Source organism: Anser anser (genome assembly GCF_964211835.1).
Source record: "Anser anser genome assembly, chromosome: 1".
Classification (NCBI taxonomy): Eukaryota; Metazoa; Chordata; class Aves; order Anseriformes; family Anatidae; genus Anser; species Anser anser.
The window spans coordinates 23,357,497-23,377,375 of record NC_139720.1 but is presented as its reverse complement, the minus strand read 5'-3'; the positions used below and the strand labels follow the sequence as shown (position 1 = coordinate 23,377,375).

The window sequence follows — 19,879 nt, the reverse complement described above, 5'->3', positions numbered from 1 at the left end:
TGTTCAGTGTCACCATTAAAATTATCAGTGAAAAATTTCAGGAGGAGATTGTTTAAGTTGGTGGTGATTTTTTGAGGTGCTGTTGAAAATATAAGCTAAAACAAAACTCATAGTATTGTTGCAGAGTAGGGTGGATCCCCTGACAGAGATAAACAGTTATAGAATAATTATTTCTTCTGACATTAAGCAAGGAAATTTTCTATAAATAGAATATTAATTTCTCTCAAGTGTTTACCTCTGGCATGCTCTGGACGGTCGCTCTGGCAGACCTCTTATTACTCTTTGGAAGAAGACTGCAGACCAGGAAAATTCATGAAATAGCTAGTTATTGCCACAAAACTAGTGGCAAAATGTGAACCTAGCTAGGTAAGAAGATAGCAGCCTTTTTGGGAAGGTATAGTACATTAAGTTATTGATCCTTTTACTAAAGTTCAAGGCATTTCTAGAGAAGGCATCATCTGTTAACACACAGAAGAGATATGCACTGTGTTGCTTCACATCATGTGGTCGCCTACAAAAGGCAAGAGCTAGACTTCCATAAGACCAGAAAGGCAACCTAAAACATGGTCCTAATATTTTGGAAATAGCTTACATATTTGTTACAGGGCTGTGAGAACATTCCAGGTGCAGACTCTTTAACATGTCATTTAAACATACTTGTAATTTTACGTCCCCTAATTTAGTATCCTAAGCTTCTAATATACTATTTTTTTCTTCTAAAAAATAACTCTCAAAAGATTTCAGGAGTCAGGACTGTACTGATTTTTAAGGTTCATTTGTCACTATGAACAGAGATTAGAGCTCAGAGAAGAGTGATTCACGATGTCTGTGCTCACTGCAGCATGACTGACAGTTTGCAAGCAAAGAAAGACATACTTCTTTTTTCCTCTGGGAAGTCAGCAGCAAAAAGGACATTTTATTCAGCCAGACTAGGGCTGTATTTTAAAAAAGGTCACATCCGTTTTGCCAGTATCATGGACACTAACACTGTATAGTCTGTACATCCAAAACGATACTGATTCCAAAGTTAAAGCATTTTGTACTGATGGCTATCTGAGTGCATTCTTCTCCCTCACTTTGGACTTGGTATAGAGCCTACTTTGGGCAATGCAAAAACTCTTACTGACTTTGGTGGAATTTGAATCTGCTAAAAAACTCACTTGCTAGGCTTTCTGGGTCCTTAGCAACAGATACATAGATGGATATTGACACTACTCGTTTAACCTCCTCTTTTCAAAGAACTACTCTTTGACTTTTCCTGTTTACAATAATCCACCTCTAACAGACTTCAGACTTGCATTATATTGTGAGGTGCAGGTGCCTTTAGATTTAGTTGCTTAACTTTGAGCAGAAAAACATGGAAATCTTTCCTAGAATTGCTAAAAAAATGTTCCACTTGGTCTCCACACAAGACTAAGTTCATTATCTTCCTGAGGAAGAGGGAAATATATTTCCATTATCTTGGTCTTCCCCCTTTTTTGCATGATTATAGACAGACATTGTATTTTTCCAACTCTTATGATTGTATTGATTTCATTAGGCTGTGCACAACTACAGGAAAATATAACTTTTCTACTTCTACGACTATGGGGCTGTTCTATGCAATTTCATTAATTGCAGTAAACTCACTGTAAATCACTGGATTTATCATGGACTTCAGCTGGTTACCATGAGATGATATTTAGGGTCAATAAACTCTTTCTTGCCAGCTCAGTGCACATTTCGTTTTTGTTTTTTTTTTCTCCCCAGTGTTTCACGTTATTGGAATATCAGCTAATGAAGATCCTTATAGCTGCCGGAGAGAAGCTGGATACTCTAGCAGATTCAAACAGTTCAGGAGAAAACCCTAATTTTATAGTGTAATTATACACTGATTAATTGGATTGATTTTCCCAAGTCTGATCTTGGACTATGGAAAATCCTTCTGCTGTGGAAGAAGTGCAGGGACTAATGCAGCAGCACTCGCACTTGCTAATTTGATTCCTGCACACAGAGAAGAGGATATTCCTTCTCTTTAGAGCAAACATAGTGGAGGGGTAGGGAGGCATTCAAGGTGACAGAATTTCTTTGAAAGCCTGAGTCTTCATACAACAGCAAGAAACAGAACAAGTGGTGCTCGATTACTGTGGCTGATGCAGAATTTTTAGAACACGAGGACATATATAATTTATCAGTGACAGCAGTAAAGGCAGGAGAAAGAAATTTACTTCAAAGAAAGGAGGAACACAAGGAAGGAGGTGTTTTAGAAGCAAACCAAAGAGTTCTTTCTGGGAACGATGCCTCACAGGATTCAAATGCAGAAAGCTGGACTCTGCTATCGATTGTTGACTGATCTGTATTTTTCCTCCTGTCAAAGTTAGCATATGCTCAGCTTTTACTTCTAAGATCTACCTTTACCTTAACCGAGTAAAGGGCTGGATGATTACTCTCGAAGAATTTGCTTTTCAAGAATTCGCTTTTTCAAGAAAAATAAAAATAAAGGCAAAACACTCAAACAGAACAAAACCTTGACGGGTGAATGTCTTTTCTTGTCTCTAAGGGTGTAGAACAAGCAATTTAACTACTCAGAATCTCCTTTTATCCACATGGCAGTCACCAGCCTCTAAACACCTGCCTGATCAGAAGTGAGGTCTGAACTGGCTCTAGCATAGCTACCTCATAGCTACTTTAAGCTGTGGTTCTAGAGATGAAAAAGGACTTTGAGTGCAAAGGATTACAGCCATGGGAGGAGGTTTAACAACCAGTCCGCAGTCACAAATGGACAAATCTACATACTGAGCAAAAGCAGAAAACACCACTGTTCTGTCATTCTGCCATCAGGTAGGATTCCTTTTGGCCCAAGGGAATCACAGCCTCGCCAGGACTTGGTTAAAACTGCAGTGGTCCCTTTGTGTTCCCTCTCGGTTGGGTGAACATTCAGGAAACACAGTCTTCATATTTATTACATCATGTGGTTATTAATAAGACAAAAAAAAAAAAAAGCATTCTACTTCTCTCATAGAAGTTTAATTTGATTGCTATCCTTGCTGGAATGAGCATAATAATATCAGAAACATTTAAATCACTGTAGGATGTGCTGAATATATTGCATATTTACCCTGAACTCATCCATGAGGTAACAATTAGAGCTGGAAATCTGCACTGAATTCTCTTTTGGTCTTCCTCTGTAAGGATGAGTTTCCTGGACTAGAGCCAGTGGGTTTCTAGACTAATCACTGCATATGTTTTGGGCAGTCCTTCTCACTTTGAAGGTGGTACTTCGACAAATAAAGAAATCACCCTACAGACATGATTTCAAAAAAAAAAGTTAGCCTCAACTGGATTTTCCCATCTGTTTTAACATAACTTATTTACATGATACAGAGAACCTGAGTAATGATGTCCTGCCTTGCTAAAATAAGGTCTTTCACAACAGGTGGCAAAATAAGGTAAAGTGATGCTAGGAAACAACATTTCAGCAAAGGCATATTGTCCAAGTTTATGTTTTTTCCCATTATTAATTAAATTTAAGCATTTACATTGGAACCTTACTGAACATAGTAAAAATGAAGTAATTTTTGTCTTGAGAAGGCTGTTGTTTTCAACAGCTGTGTATTCACATTAGCATTGCCATTGTCTGTTAAAAAACAAAACCACCTACAGCAAAATTTCTGACAGTCTAATTTGGTTAATATATACCATTTTGTGGTAAATACTTATATTGTGAAGTGCAGTTATTATGTAGTAGCTGTTAAAAGTCAATGTACACTGGGCTATAACTTATAGAAGTATGAGAGAGCAATTATTTTGCCTTTCTAAATATTGGGAATTATTGCCATACCACAGATGTTGACTAATAAAACTTGTGGGTATTAATTGTGTAAGTATAAGCTTCGAAAATTTATATCGTTGATGGTAAGGACAGTTCCAGAAGAAAAATCTTAAACCCTCCTGGGCTATTCTGTGAAAATCTGAAATGGTTTTACCAGCTTATTACAAACAATTTTGATCATTTGAATATGATCTTTTATAAAATGCAACATATAATTCCAGACTATTAAAAGAAATTTTCTGTGGCATTAAGCATGTAATAAACATAAATTATAAACTTTTCTTTTTCTACTGGTTATAAGACTATATTCAGCCCCAAAGCTGGGTTTAGTGACTCTTTTTAAAACTCTAAAAAAAATTTGCAATTTCTGAATTTTCTCATTTTTCTCATAATCAATCTCCAATTTTTGATCAGTGCTGGTTCTGAAAAAAGAATTAGAAATTGGTAATAAGACATTCAAACTTACTAATTTATCTAATTATTTTAACTACTAAGGTCGTAGTAGTGTTAATAATAATACTGATTAATTAACATAATAATAATAATGCAAGAAGTATGTGCTGATATAGCATATTTATTTATAAACAAAATATGCAATATGGTTACGCTTTACCAAAAGTATGTTGCAACAGTACTTCTCAGAACAAGGGTAGCATGGTTTAAGAAACTCTAGATGCAGAATTCTTAGTTTTATTATCTCAGTTTCTAGATTCTCGTTACATTCTCTAAATACATACATCATTAGAGACAGCTTTTTAATATTTCTATTGAATTGATATTTAAATGATTTTTTTTTCAAATGTGATTTTTTAAAAATCAAATCATTTATCTCTCAATTTGTTTTGACTTAAATATTCTGTTGATTTAATATTTTCACAGCCATATTAGACTAATTCTGTTAGTATTCTAAAAAGCAGTGGATATTTCACTGTTGTATGTATTTTTGTGTACTGAACACAGAGAAATAAGTCATTGGAATTACATGTTGACTGAATGCATCAAGTAAGATGTGATCCATGCAAGTGACTTGGAAATTACATTTTATTTATATATGCATATATGTAAATGCTTGTTTTCAGTTCATTACCCTTTAGTCTTTTTGTGCCTCTCCCATTCCCCAAGATTTCACATAGGCAAGTAATGTCTAGACACTCCCATCTGCTCAGGAAACTGTTGCAGAAGTTTTACATCATCTTCTATATGTCACAATCATAGCAGCTAATGTTGCCAAAGTCTACATCTGGAAGGTAGTGAGAGACATGCAGGATCAGAGACTTATTTAGCAAAGATAATGGGCAGGATTCAGATGCCTGAACACAGTATCTAGTGACATTTTAGACAGCCCAGAGCATCTTGCCTGAATTCCAGATGGCTCACTGGTGGGATGTGAGTCTTGCAGGAACTATATTATATTTACCAGCCCTATGGAGATTCTCTTGGGCATTTGAAGTCTCCGTAGACATTAATGTTTAGACAAGCGAATCCCAGCCAATTAATCCACACTGTTCTGTAGTGTTTTGAAGGGGTCGAGTAGAGGAACAGCACATCCATACAACAGGGTATATCAACTTGAAAGGCTTCTAACAGCCATATTGAAGAAAAATTATTGAAAGCACCCCCCCCTCTCCTTTTTCAGAGTATTTCATTCCGTATTTCCTTTTGTATAAAACTGTGAGATGAGCTTTTCAAGGTGACTTTGCAATCCAAGTTAATTCACAACCTGTCAGAAACTGTTGCTTAAAATAACTGACTCCAGAGGTTTTCCACTCTATTCTAGAAAAAAGTAAATAAGAAAATAGGTAATATAAAAATAGCTCTACTTGCATTTTAAACTCACAGTTCAGAAGAATTTTGCCTACTAAAAAGTATACGTGTCAATTTACAATGGCCTATTTCCTTTGATATTTTATATGCAAATAATGTTACAGTTATTATGGATTAAAGTAGGGTAATAAAAACAACTAATTGAGGCTCCTGATCATTAAAACTATTTGAGCTGTGATGCTTAAAGCATCATTGGACTTAGATTCTGTACCTCTAGTGTACGCAGAAGACTCATCAAAAAATCTCCTTCTATTGTTTTCTTCTTTTTCTTCGTTTTCTTTTTAATTTACCTTTATGCAGTGCCAGTTCCCAAGACATTACCCAATTAGCTCATTCAGAGGTGTTTTTTTTACCTTTGTTGATTGAAATTCCATGTGCAATGTTATTTTTATTTCTCCTTTCCAGCTTTACAATGAACTTCTTGGCTCTGTGTTTCTCCAGACTGAACAGTTACAGAAATCTGGCATAGTAATGGAAAGCTATACTAAGGCACTTGGAAAGCTATGCTTTTGAAAAGTAGATGTTCTACTGCTACAGCATAAAGATGTTCTTTTCTGATGCTCAATGTACCTGGGCAGTGAACTTTTTCATGGACTGCTGTAACTTGAACATTCCTGTGAAGTAAGAGGTATAAGAATCTGCGGTTTTGGTTAACATAAAAGAAGTGGCAGAGGATTAGAGAGTGTTTATTTGTCATTTTCAGTCCTAAAACTGAAATATGTCAAATAGAAAAAGTTTTAGGCAAACTGCAAATTCTGGTTTTTGATTCTGCTTCAGATGAAATTTGTAGTGTAAATTCTTTTGATTTCAAATGAAAGCAGAACCATCATCATGTTAATTTTCCTCTGTATTTTGAAACTAATGCAATACTTAACTCTTTAGGAAAAAAATCTTGCTTGAAACAACACATTGACTGCATTGCTGAGGTACTCTTCCAGTTTTCAGGGCTACCGGTAAATTTCCAGAGTGACTTTGCAGGAAACTACATATTCTATGTGGAAAAGAGTCAATGCAGTTGGAGAAGTCAGAAGTCAGCGTGTGCAAGTAAAAGGGAGGCTTCAGAAAGCACTCTGAAAATTTTGCCCCCCTTTTTTTTTTTTTCCTCCATGTGGGCTGTAGTTGCTCTTGTCACTATACTCACTGTCACACTATTGCGTGGCTACACAATCCTTCAGAAAATGACAGGAATCTGCTCTTAGGAAAAGCTTTCCATATCCCCTCCCTTTCATATCTTATGAGACAATTTGTCTCATAAATAGAAATAACTATGAATTAATTTTTGGTACGGAAAAAAATGTTTCTTGAGGGATTTTTTTTTTTCTAAATTAAAATTAAATTAATTTAAATTTTTCTTGCTTTAAATTAAGCACCACCACCACCCTGAAAAAAATAGGCTAATTAGAGACTACATTAACAAGCTTTCAGGAACATTTACCTTTGTTACGAAGTTGGAGAACAAACAGATTTTGAAGCAGGCATAAGGGTCAGTTTCTAAACAAAGCATTGAAGCAGGCAAGATGGGAAATCTCCAGTAACAGTCTGCCATCCAGCACTTTGTCTCTCTTCATTTACAGATCATCTTAAAAATATATGAAAATAGGATGATGGACTATCACACAAGTGTTCATGTCTCTGGGAGCTGTCACCTCACCTGAGGAGGAGTCAGGCTTCAGTCCCTGTGGTCTGTGTTTCTGGATTGCAGAAACATTTGCTTTTCTTAGATGTCAAATAACTCCATGAACCATTCGCTTCTTGGAATCAGCCAAGATTTACTTTCTCAATATATTTAGAAAACTGTAAAATTACATGGGAAGAATCCATAGAATAATTTAATTTCTTTAATATTAGAATCTAGCAAGTTAAGCTTTTGTGTCATAAATTTGCAAGGAATAAGAATGTAGTTTGCACAAACCCTTCCAGGATGCTATATTACAAAGCATTTCACTTGTCTTAGTATGTGAATGAGGCCTGCATAGGCATAAAGCAGGCCTAGAGGACCTCAGAAATTTTCCTCCCATTTCATTTAGTCTGGATAAGGACAAACTAGGGCCTGATATATATGCACATACATATGCATATGGAAATATATACACATGCATGTACACATACAGCTATGAGCATGCATACATGCATGAGTACCTAGTGTGTACCCTTTCCAAGACAATTAAAAAAAAAAAACCACAAAAAACAACAAAGATTCCTGCTTTTCCTGTATACCTTCTTGATCTTCAAGTATATTCTCAAGAGACTGTAAAAAAGATTATTTTTTTTTTTAATTTTCTATGGCACATTATAGTTTTTTGTTCGTTTGTTTTACATTGTAGACTGCTATAATAGAAAGTGTGAATGTCTCAAATTCCAGGAAAAACAAAAAAATGCAGTCATCAGGTGATCTATAGATAACTTGCTATTTTCTGTATTAAAGGACTAGAGAGAAAAAGGACAGGTTTTAGATGGATGTGGCAATTAGAATTTGCATTTCAGTCTATAAGTAAGCCACTTAGAAGTTAGCTGTAAGTGACAATCATTCTTTGTTGTTGTTGTTTTTGTTGTTATGAAATGAAAACTAGGAAGACTTTTTTTTTTTCTTTTTTTTTTTTTCATTTAATAAATTGGTATGCAACTAATCAAACCAGCCTCCCAACCCACAAACCAATAAAAGCAAGATACACTGGTAGAACTTCCTGCACAGCAGAAGTCTGACAATATCATTCTTGTGCACATAAATGTAAAGGGTTGATGTGCTTTGTTATGAGATGGAAGTTTCTGAAGGAAAGTAAGCATGAGTAATGACATTCCTCCTTCAAGCTACCACATTTATGAGATTAGACAGTTAAAAGTATGTTTGTGTAATTCTTCCTCCTCCTCTCTCTGGAAGGGCTATGCACATAAAATTGTTTGCTTGCATTTTGGTACATCATTTTTCTACAGAGAGCTTGAAATTTTCTTTGTTTTGCCCTTAGAGAATATTCATTGCCATTCTTGGCAGACAATTCTTGATGTGCAATTTTAAAATATTTTCAGATATTTAATACAGAGGAACAAGGATGATAAAGTTTATATCACTGCTGGTAGGCTTGACCAGCACTGTATGGTGCTTAGATTCCAAGTATTTTCACTTTATTCTGGGTACAATGAAAACTTGACTATGAGTCTTAATGCTCTAGTAACATAAGACTGTTAATATTTCTGCTTTTTTTTCCAAGAAGTTTTATGACTATATTGTTTTTGGCAGTAACAATTATATTTGAGCACAGATTGTCAGGAGAGTACTTTTGAAACAAAGCTACTACAGGAATAGTAACCAAAGACTGTATTACTACTGGATGTGAGGCAGAAAAATAACCTGCAAGATCATTTTCTTAGATAATTGCTCTTTGTTTGCAAGGATTCAGATATTCAAATTCTCGAACGTGGAGATGAAATGTATTATCTGAATAAGATGAAAATGTGTAATTTCTTCTAAATATTAATTAATATTTTCTAAATATTACAAATGCTGCATACAATAGAAGCAAACCTTAGTCTTAGGAGTGTGTCCAAACCTATTTCTCCCTGAACTAGGTATTCTCTGTATAAGTCAGGCGTGCAGCCTGTGAAAACAAGTTCCATCTCCCTGACACCTTAAAAATTGTAATTTGGGTATCATCATGTATGGTTCTTCTCCACTTACCAATTCAGAAAAAAAAAATGTCTGAATCATCAGAACAGAGTGCTCATTAGATACCGTTAGCTGACAGTCATCTGACATTCAGCTCCATGCCATCCATTTCATTGATCACATGTAAACAGCCAAATCTAAGTCCATTCTCCACTGATCCAACCCAGCCTCTAAAGCTTAATCTAGCCCAGTTTTACTATGATCAGCAGAACTTTATCCATGAAATTCTTGTAGAAATTGTAGAAATGCCTTCTGATTTTCAGCATGAGGAATCCAAGTAAAGGCCTTGGTCAGCACCTTGCTCCTTGAAGAGGATCTGCTGGCCAGAACACAGGGCTCTGTTCTCCCTGTATCAAACTCAACACCATTTTTATATCAGAAACTGCTACCTAAAAAGCCAGGATGACCCTTCTCATCTTTCCTCATTCTCTGAGTATCTTACATCCTTCAGGGCAGACAAATTCCAGCTGCAGAAACACACAACTTGGACAACATTTATAAACAATATTCAAGTTTGTACAAAGAATGGCTATCTGGAACAGGAGCTTCTAGAAAGTACGCTGATGAATTCAGATTTTTTTGTTTTCGCCAGGTTTCCTTTCCCTGCACGTTGCTTACTTTTCCTCATATTTTAAAGAACTTTTGCAACGAGTGATTCATTTGAATACTTCTGGAAAGTAGACAAAAAAAGGTCATTTGACACTTGAATTGAATTTTCAGGAGAGTATTTTTAAAAAATCTGCAGGTTGTTTAGCAAGTTGCAGTGAAGGGACATTTTGAAATATGATGTTCATGTCAATATACCAAGTGTAGACTGACAGTTCTGACATCACTAAAATTGTACAGCAGGTCCTGGAAACTGTTTTGGCAGAGATCTGCCACTCACATGCTGTAAAACAGGCACGAGGCTGATTTAGCCGGGCACCTGAGGATGCTCGACAAGAGAAGGGAAGCCCGTGGAGATAGCATAGCTGCAATCACTGTTCTGAATGCGGTGTTCAGAATATGTTCTGGGAAAAGATAAAATGCTGGCTTGCTCAGCCAGTTCCTGTTGCCATGACAACTCTGGAGAGTGGTAATTTAGATCAGCCTTAAGGCTACTCTACCAGCACTAGTGGAGGAAAAGACATAAGACCACTTAGAGCTGCTGGAGAAACCAGTGCTAGTGATATGATGACTGTATGTATGTATGAAACTACTGTATCAACTAAATAAAATATTAAAGTTACCCTCATTTGTCTTCAGAAAGATGCCAGCAATTGTCAGTGCAAAAGTAGAGCATGAATCTCTAAGGACAGAGAGAGTTCGGGTAATTCCACTGAGCCAGACTTGCAGCATCCTGTAGTGTGTGTGCACACTGTCCACTGTCTTTCCTTTTTCTTCCTCCCTGGCCTTATCAGATGCTGCTGCACATCATGCCAGTGGTCTTCATAAGTGATTGCAGCAACAATGATGGGCTCCTAGGATTGAAGGTACCCTGTCCCCATGTCATCCCCTTTCCCTCTTCTATGAGGCACACTTCAGGCAGCTCTTTTGCCTCAGTTTTGCTGTCTGCAGCAACTGCTGGAGATGGATGACTCTGTGCTTTGTAGATGGCTCATAGATTTTTACAAGTGTAGAGAATTCACAGGTTTTTTTTCTTTTCTTTTCTTTTTTTTTTTTCCGGTTCAAGTAATCCTCTTTTGATATGGAACAGCTTGTGCTGTTGAACCAGAATGCTTCTGTGTCATGTACCTCTGCCCCCATGTCCTTCTGTTTCCTGGCTTCTTTGTTTTTACAGCAGCCAGGTATAGTTGATTTCCATCCAGTGAACTAAGCCACTTTCACTCCAATCATAGTATGAAATACAAACAATGATCACTCATACTCTTAGCATATTCTTTTCTATGACATAAAATACACAAGCAGTAAGACTGGTTCACAGGTCAGGTGTAATGCATTCACAAATGCACCTTTAACACCTCAATGAGAAGAATACAATTGACAAGGCTGTGTAAACAAGAAGCATATCCAGAGTGTTAATGTAGGCCATTCTTTTCTTTTCTTTTAGCAAGAAAAGACTTTGGAGAACTGAACGCACAACATTTGTCTCATTATGCCTAGCATGCTGCTGCTTTGCCTTTTCACAATGGAAAGGTAACCTGCTGACACAGCTTGCCAAACTCCTGCCTCCCTCAGCGGAAATATAAGCCAGGCTGATGCAAATGGCCTATTGAATCGCATTTACTTGGCAGTCCTCCCACACACAAGATGAAGAGCAGCAACTTTGATTTGCAGGACCTTTTCTCATTTACTTTTGTACTGCAATATCTTTTGTTTGAGAAATAGATGCAGTCTGAACTGAGAATTTAAAATCTGTCCTGTGGTCCTGTAAGGGAAATCTTTTTCCTGCTGTTAGAGCTAACACTCCTCTAGAAAACAAGATATACAACCACACTCCTGATAGCGGTGGGTCTACTTGAATATTTGACAAAATCAAGTTCCCAGGTTCTTTCTAGTATATGGCTAAATCCTGAAGAACAAAAATTTGGTTTGGAAGAAACCAAAGGGTGTTCTCAAAATGTACATATTGCCATTGAGTGTATGTGTGTATATATTTATATTTATATTTACCAAAGGGTTGAATTTGTGTAGGATACTTTGATGTCCTTAGGATTATTTTCCTTTTGAATTTATTCTTTAGGTTTGTTAAGAGTAAACAAACTAAAGAAAAATGACTGCAATTTGTTTTTAATTGGAGTTCAATTTTTAATTGTAGTATTTTTCAAACTTTTTAATTAAAATAATTTGACTTCCCTCCTAGTTAAAACTTGCTTTCAAAATTCCTTGCATTTTTACCTTTTTTTTTTTTTTTTTTTTTTGTGTTTGTGTGGTAAGGAAGGAGATATGTAAAATCAAAAAACTATGATTCAGCTTCTGATTTTGGCCATCACTTCTTGGTCAAGAAGTGGAGTGGAAAAAGCCATATTTCTAGAATAATGTAGATATTTATGAGCTGCAAGGGATTGCATGGGAGATGTAGTCTTTCTTTCATCACACAGATAATTTAATCTTCCTTCTTATGTAAATCTAAAAAATTGGTGTAATGAATTCCTGCATAATATAATATGGGAGATAAGTTCTGCATTCTTCTAGCCCCTGCTTTGTTTCCAAATCACCCCCAGCAACAGTAGTATCAGAGCTCATGTTGGGACCCACAACGGCTACAGGAGCACAGACAAGCAGGGGCATTTCAAGAAGCACAGACCTAGCCTATGTTCAGGCACTTTCAGTGAACTCTGCAATGCAATTTCGGAGTATTTTTAGACTGTTTACTGTATTTCTCAGCCCCCTCACCACCCAAATAGGTGCTGCTCCTCACAAGGGTAATTGCTTCCCCTAGGCTGTGTTGATCAGTTCTTGTGCCTGCAGTGCTGCAATTAGAGTAACATCATTTTGATCCTGACTCTAAATGCAGTTTTACTGGAGACTGTAATCTTAACATTTTCCATACCAATTTCAATAAGGAGGTTAGAAAGTCTCTGTACCAAAGAGCCAAAAGCTTTAGTGCTACTTCGTTTCTCAGCGTTTCTCAAGATAGAATTGTCACTACAACTGCAGAGGGATTTGTCCTTACCCTAAACTCTCCCATTTCTCTTTGAAAAGGAAATATTACTGAGCACTAGCCAGCTTTCCTAGGAAGCTATTATCTTTCTGTCCTCTCTGTCTGCCTTGATCTGAGAATTTAGCCACAGAAACTCCAGACAGCAGCCAGCATCCCAGACTCACATAAGCACCATATCTACAACTTGTTTTTTAATGAGACGGAGGGAAGGACTCCCATCCCTCTCCTTTGATACTGATTTTCATTGGTGTACTCATCTTCACTAATTCATATCAGCCACCTTCTTCTCCCTCAGAGCCTGTCAGGGCCATACATTTTTAGGCTTTTGATTGTCAATTCAATTCTCACAGTTAGGCACAACTCAGTTAGGATCTCACCTCCAGTTCTTCAGCTGACTGGCATGTGTCATCCCCTGGCTCACCATCACAGCCAAACAGCCTTTTCTTCTGAGCCAACAAACTGCTATTTTTAACCAGCACTCAAATGTCAAATAAGTAGCATTGCACCCAGTAGCTGCTGGACATATGCTGAAACATCAGGGCAATGGGGACCTTAAAATACCTACTGCAAAGCTCAGAGACATCATTAAATCTCTACTGCATTCCTTTCGAGACTTAAAACAACAACAACAACAACAACAACAAAACCCTAGTGTGTGCAGAACCAATAGCCTATACTTTTTTCAAATTGAAAAATCTAAGAATTGCTGCAGCTGCTATTCCTGACCTGACCAACCTATCTACTGCGAGCTGCTCAGAGTAAAGATTGCGTTGTCTAGCTTGGACTTTATCTTAAAGTGCCAGCATCTTACTCGGCTGGATTTGGACAGGCTGAGCTTCATGTGTGGGAATGTTAAGGATTTCTATGTAATAACTAAAGGAAAAATTAAATTAAGTGTTCACTTTAGAACATGAAAAATTCGAGCTGCAACAGAGGTTTTGGTGCAACAGGATTTCCAAACCTGGTCCCTGGAGAATACCATTGGTGTACAATTATATTTGCAGATCTTTGAAGCCTCCTTCAACCCAAGCTGTTGGATTGAAGAAGCAGATGTCAGAGGGGGGTGGCAGGTCAGACACCTGGGCAAGCCCATGTCTCTACCTTCCAGCAAGGTTTCTGCGACAGCAGGGCCCCAGTGGACAGACTCATCCCCTCCTGAGTATGAGGAGTTGCTAATTGCCAGTCTGACCACCTGTTCCCTGCACCCTGGGTCACAGGGCAGGCAGAGGTGACACAGCAGCACAGCGAGGCACAGAGCCTGCTTGTGGAGGCCTCCCTCAGTAACCTGGCAGGCCTGGGATCTCCCTCTGCCTTTTTGCAACTCCAAGGGGGCATACTGCTTGCTAATTTATTTATACCAGCTCATTTGGTAAGGGGAGGTGACTGAACCGTTAGTGACAACTATGTTAGAAGTCAACAGCTGTGGAAGAGTTTTACTGGCAGATTTGGGACACATGAGAGATCTCTTTGCAGGTAAGAAAACAGAGTTATTGCAGACATCTCAATTCTCCTCTTACAGTGACTACAGACATGAATTCTCTGTAGCAAAAAAATAAATAAATAAAATAACAATAAACATTTAAGATTAAGAAGTGATTATAAAGTTAGCACTATTTTGTAGATAGGCAGGATGCATTTCATTTTTGCATTCTCCCTTAAGATACTGCATTTATTGTTCTATTCTTCCTTTCTTTTTATAGAGGTCATTACAGACTTTTATCATCATTATTATTATTATTATTATTACTGTTACTTTTTTCCCCCCAGTTTTTCATTAGCTCCAGTATTAGAATCAGTATGAGAGGCCTCTAGAGTGATGCTAAGATACAACATATTTTCCTTTCTCTCTAGATACTGAAAACTTAATCTGACATGTTTTTCACACGGAAAGTAATCCTTTTTGGTTACTGACATCCCAGCACTTTCCCATATTTTTGCTGTTTTATTTAATTTAAGGAAATCATTATTAATAAAAAGCCATTTTTGAAAAATTAAGGAATTGAGAATTAAAATCAATAATTTCATCATTACGCAGAAAGGTTCAGAGGAGATTTTGTTTCTTTGTTACATATAAGGAGTGAGTTACATTCATGAGATTGGGAGAAAGATACGTCATGTTCTTTCAGACATAATAATTATGACTGTTCTTATGGCCCGATGACTGAGGTTTTCAGAAGCACAAAAAGCTTAGCTCTAAAAGACAGAGTGTTACAAATCTTTTCTTTCTGTAAAAACAAAGAAAGACCTGAGTGTTTGGAAGAATTAAATTTCCATGTGTATCTCTGTCTTCTCATCCAAACTATCTAATATCTTGTTTTTTTCCCCCCAAAATACTGTTATTTATCACTATTTTTACTTCTCATACCTTGTGGTACGTCATCAAAACTGCACACTTGGAACTATTATGAGAGTGCTTCCTTCTTTGGCTTGGATTGTTGCTTGCCTGAGTGCCCTGAGTCAGGTCATGGGAACAAGAAGATGTCATTAGTAGAGTACAAAACCTACAAGCTGTATCTAAACTGTTCTCAAGGACCCTGATTTAAAGACTCCAGTTAAGTCCACAGTAATGCAACTAGTTTGGTAACATGGAAAGCAACTTATTTTCAAGCTTTGGATAAATTCTTTCTTCTTTCTCTTTTTATCTTTCTCTTTCTTTCTCACTAGAACATACTCCTTGTGTGGTTCTACAGGCCTGCCTTCGTTAGTACTCTCACGGTATTTGATTTTTTTTTGATCCTGATCCCTACTCTTCCATCTGTGTTTTGTACTTTCCATTCTCTCTGTTATATGAAACAGTTGGGCAAGTAGTTTCCTCTTCCTTGAGATGTGTATTTAAAATCTCCTTAACTTAATAGGTATCTCAGTGTTTATTTCTATGAAGAGTGCATTCCCTGTGTGACTGAGTTCTTTTACCTGAATTAGGTTGGAAAAAGGGTCAGGTTCAAAAATTAACCATCTAAAAATAGTGAAGTATGCAAGGATATCCATAAAATAATGAAGAACATACTAATATGCCCATTTATGAATATAGAAGAAGATGACAAAGAAACGGGCTTACACTGGTGGGAGATGAAATGACTCCCACCAGTTATATTGCACGTGTATTGTCCAGAAAGTGTTTCACTCTAAAGATTTGTTAGGTGAAGTTGAAGGAAAAGATTAAGATCAGTGAACCAAGGAAAAAAAATATAGAAAAAAAAAAGGAAAAGGAGAGAGATCAGAGGTTTGGTTGTTCAGAAGCACGTGCCTATTGGGACAGAATTTCAAGCAAATTCCTAGCTCTGTATAAGCTTGAAGAATTTAATCACTTCAAAATTAAGATTCTTCAGATCTTTGCAGGTTTGGATAGATAGAGTTGGTCTTTATATGTCAATAACACTTAACTTTTTTTTTTTTTTTTTTAACATTTTGGGTCATCTTCCTTCACTGTAAAGATCAGAACTGATGTAGCGGAATGAGCGTAGAACAAGGAAAATTGAACACTTTTAAAAAAGGCAAGGGATATTAATTTAAATTCATGTGAACCCAAAAGGAATTTCTGTTTATCAGTTTGTATAATATACCTTTTACTCTTCTGAAAGATAATTGCCTTAAAATGTGTGAATACCAGAGAAGCATGATCATGGTGAGCCTGTTAAAGGCCAAATCTTTCAAAGGCATGTAGATACATAATAGACACTCAGTATATATATTGAATCTACGTATCTTCACATAACATTCTGACCTATCATTGTCTTCAAGAGGAATCAGGCCCAAAAAGAAGTCAATAGTTTTATTCCCTAACTCACTAAACTCTTCAGGAAAGAGTTTAGTTGGTGTTTACCTACATATATCAGGAAAACTCATAATAATGAAAGCATTTCAAATATCTGACATCTCTTAATTTACCATTTCCATTTTTAGTCTAGAAGCACTGTAATAAAGACTAATAAATAAATAATAAATACAGTCCAGAGCAGCTTGGAATCAAGTAAGAAGACAGAAGACTTCTCTCCATTGTGTTGAGTCTTACGTTTTCATTTTCGAATCTTACTCTGTGCAAGGGAAATGATATTGTGCTAGGGAAATGAACTAGAATTATGTTACTGATGCTAGTCCTGCATACTTTGATAATTAGCAATAAATCAGCTACCCCAATAATGATTCTATGAATAGATAATGTGCTTTATCTCTTTTAGAAATAAAAGTTACAGTAGAAGTCTTTAAGATGGTTTACCATTTGTTAGATGATCTTTGAACTTCCTATTTGAGCAAATACAACATTCATTTTTTGTAGAAGTTTGAATATGAAATCATCTGGGAAAATATGATACTATTTCACACCTTTAGTTTTGCTGGGATAAATGCCTTCCCCCACAACTGTTTTTGAACATAGAATATTAATGCTAATTATGTTGGAAATAAGACAATAACATTCAGAAGTGAACTGAATATCTGAGCTTAGTTGAAAGCCAATTTAAATGGTTAAATCTTTTCCTTCTTTAGGTTGTCTTAGACTTTATGCTTCATCTTTGTCTTTTAGTCAGCTTCATCACTGATCATGCATTGTGCTCTATGTGAGTGAATTACTGAGCACAGCCAGACTTTATCATAATCAAGATTTACACAAGGCTTTTCTCCAGCTGTTCTTCAGCACATTTAACATGCTATGATTGGGGCATACAGCTCAGAATACACAGACATTGACCAATATTATATTTTAACACTGTCCATATATTCTGTTTGAAATATCCTGATTGCATTTTTCAAGATATTAGGACTTCAAGTAAAGCCAAAAGGGTATGATGGGAGGAACATAACAGGAAAGAAAAAAATGATAACATGCTGTTTACAAAATGCTGCCTTCTTTCTCTGAGACTGCAAAAAATATTTTGTTTTGTTTTTCCATGTGGGGGGCTGCTGATATTTTTGAAATGACTGAGCATTTTACTATCATTGGAAGACCTGTCCTACCAAACTAACTCTATCCTGCTACCGGAGACTTAACTGCAATGTGGAAGACTGCTTTCATTACTTACTTCAAGATTTGACTTGCCATCTTCATCACTCCTCAGAATTTATTAATGAATGAGCTCAAAGGATGTGGACTTTGGTCTATGTCTTATAAGACACACTTGTATGTCTTATACATACCCACACTATATCTCCATTAGAAGATACTTCTAGAGCCTTTAGAGCCTAGTGTATAGGGAATTTGTGAAGTGGTAAATAGAAATTAAAATCCCAAGTTTTAGGAAAACTTCATGGCAACCTAAGCCTCACTGTAGACATTCAAATTTTAGAGCCAACACTATAAATTTGTAACAAAAAAATCACTGGATTTATCCTCCCTTCATTTTAGTTCTGATGTTATTAAGCAAAAATCTCTGGCTAGATCTTTGCATATCAGATATCTTCTGAGTTCTGTTCCCCATCATGCAAAAAATCAGAGATGAATTCCATAATCTATGTATTTCACTCAACTGACGATTGCCAGAAGGCAAGACAATTGCTGGTTACATGTCTAATTTCTTTCAGTCTTTCTCTAACTATCCATTTTTTAAGTAAGGCAATAAGCTCAATGGCCCTTTGCATTGAAATAATGTGAAGATTTTATTGCTGTTTTAAGGTACCTGAAAATGCTACATTGAATAGAAATTTACCTTAAGTAGTGAAAAGCTTTTCAGAAGTAACTGGTGCATTCTGAGTTGAAGACCTGTTTCAACAAATAAACTATTTTCTAGCAAAAAGGCAAATGTCAGTAAGAAAAGTTAGCTAGCTCCTGTAAGAAAATTATCTGTGTATACTCTAGCTACAAGCCTCTTTCCTTCTCCTCTAGATTTATTTTGATGAGACAGTCTCATAATAAGCAAGGAGTCCAGACTTTATTGATTTTTATAAGTGTAAACCAGAATGGCTATTCCATTAAAGTCAATAGATCTGTATGTAAAGGATTACAGAACACACCACAGTGTGTCTTAGTTTTGCTGAAAGTCTCATTCTGGTCTTTTCTGGTATAGGCTGCAGTCCACTGGTCTTTAGAAGAGGTTTCAAGAGACCCTTAATGTTTTGAGGCATTTCCATTTTGAATGAATGGTATAAACCTGCAGGTATAAACCTGCAGCTGCTAATTTCAATCTTAAAAGAGTGGGCTTCTATAAGCAATGAAGCAGGGCTATCTGTTCCTCCTCTTTTGTGAACATTTGTAAGAAAACTGGACAGAAGGAAGGAGAAAAAACTTCTGAGCAGAACCAGCGTACAGTGATTTTGAGAAGCACCAACCTATTCAGTCTTTTCTTCCTAAAACAAGTATGAGAAATATTGCCATAAATTAGTTTTATAATATATGAGTTTCCCACAGGATAGTCACCTTAGTAAGCAATGAGTTTAGAAAGTCACCACAGCAATGGCTATGCAATCAGGTAAATTTTATCTCATGTGGAGCACTATACAAGCAGTAATTAATCACACTGCTTCTAAGTGATGATATGCTTTAAAATCTTCATTTTATAAGTGGGATCAAGGAAATAAGGAATGAAAGGTTAAGTGATTTAAGTAAAGCCATGTAAAGTTTTAATGTCAAAGAAAGATTTAAAATTCCAGTAATCTCTTGCACTCTTTTTTACTTATTTCTTCTAACAGACTTTGAACTGTCTTGTATCACAGTTGTAGATAGTTCTCTCTCTCCAATGATTTGTATAAATGCATTTGCACTCTGTCCCTCAGATCAAAGGAATCTTCCTTCTCTGTGTCCCTCTACCCTCAAAAATCAAAGTGGACAAAAAATCTTCATTCAGGGCAAGCCATAATTTCTAGAGGATAAGTAGCATTATTCCTTGGTTCTTCCTGGTTCAGTGTTTCTACCTCTCTCTAAGATTCCAGTCCAGTTCTTTGCTGTTAGCATCGATGAAATAAGGCAATTTTTCCTAACTGGTGTGCAAGAAACAGGGTTTTGCTCTTACATAAAGGTAACAATTAAAATGAAGCCCAAATTAACATG

General features: G+C 36.4%; 1 protein-coding gene and 1 long non-coding RNA gene across 4 annotated transcripts in view; one reads left to right on the top strand and one right to left on the bottom strand.

Annotated features, from left to right (window-relative positions):
• POT1 (protection of telomeres 1) overlaps positions 1-19,879 on the bottom strand; it is a 629,477-nt gene that overhangs the window by 609,292 nt on the left and 306 nt on the right. The window lies entirely within an intron of this gene.
• The window catches only part of LOC310892472, a 146,335-nt gene continuing 133,678 nt past the window's right edge, over positions 7,223-19,879 (top strand). For all 3 annotated transcript variants that reach the window (XR_014578166.1, XR_014578167.1, XR_014578168.1), the window contains exon 1: positions 7,223-14,373. This is a non-coding gene — a long non-coding RNA (uncharacterized lncRNA). The remainder of the gene's footprint in view (positions 14,374-19,879) is intronic.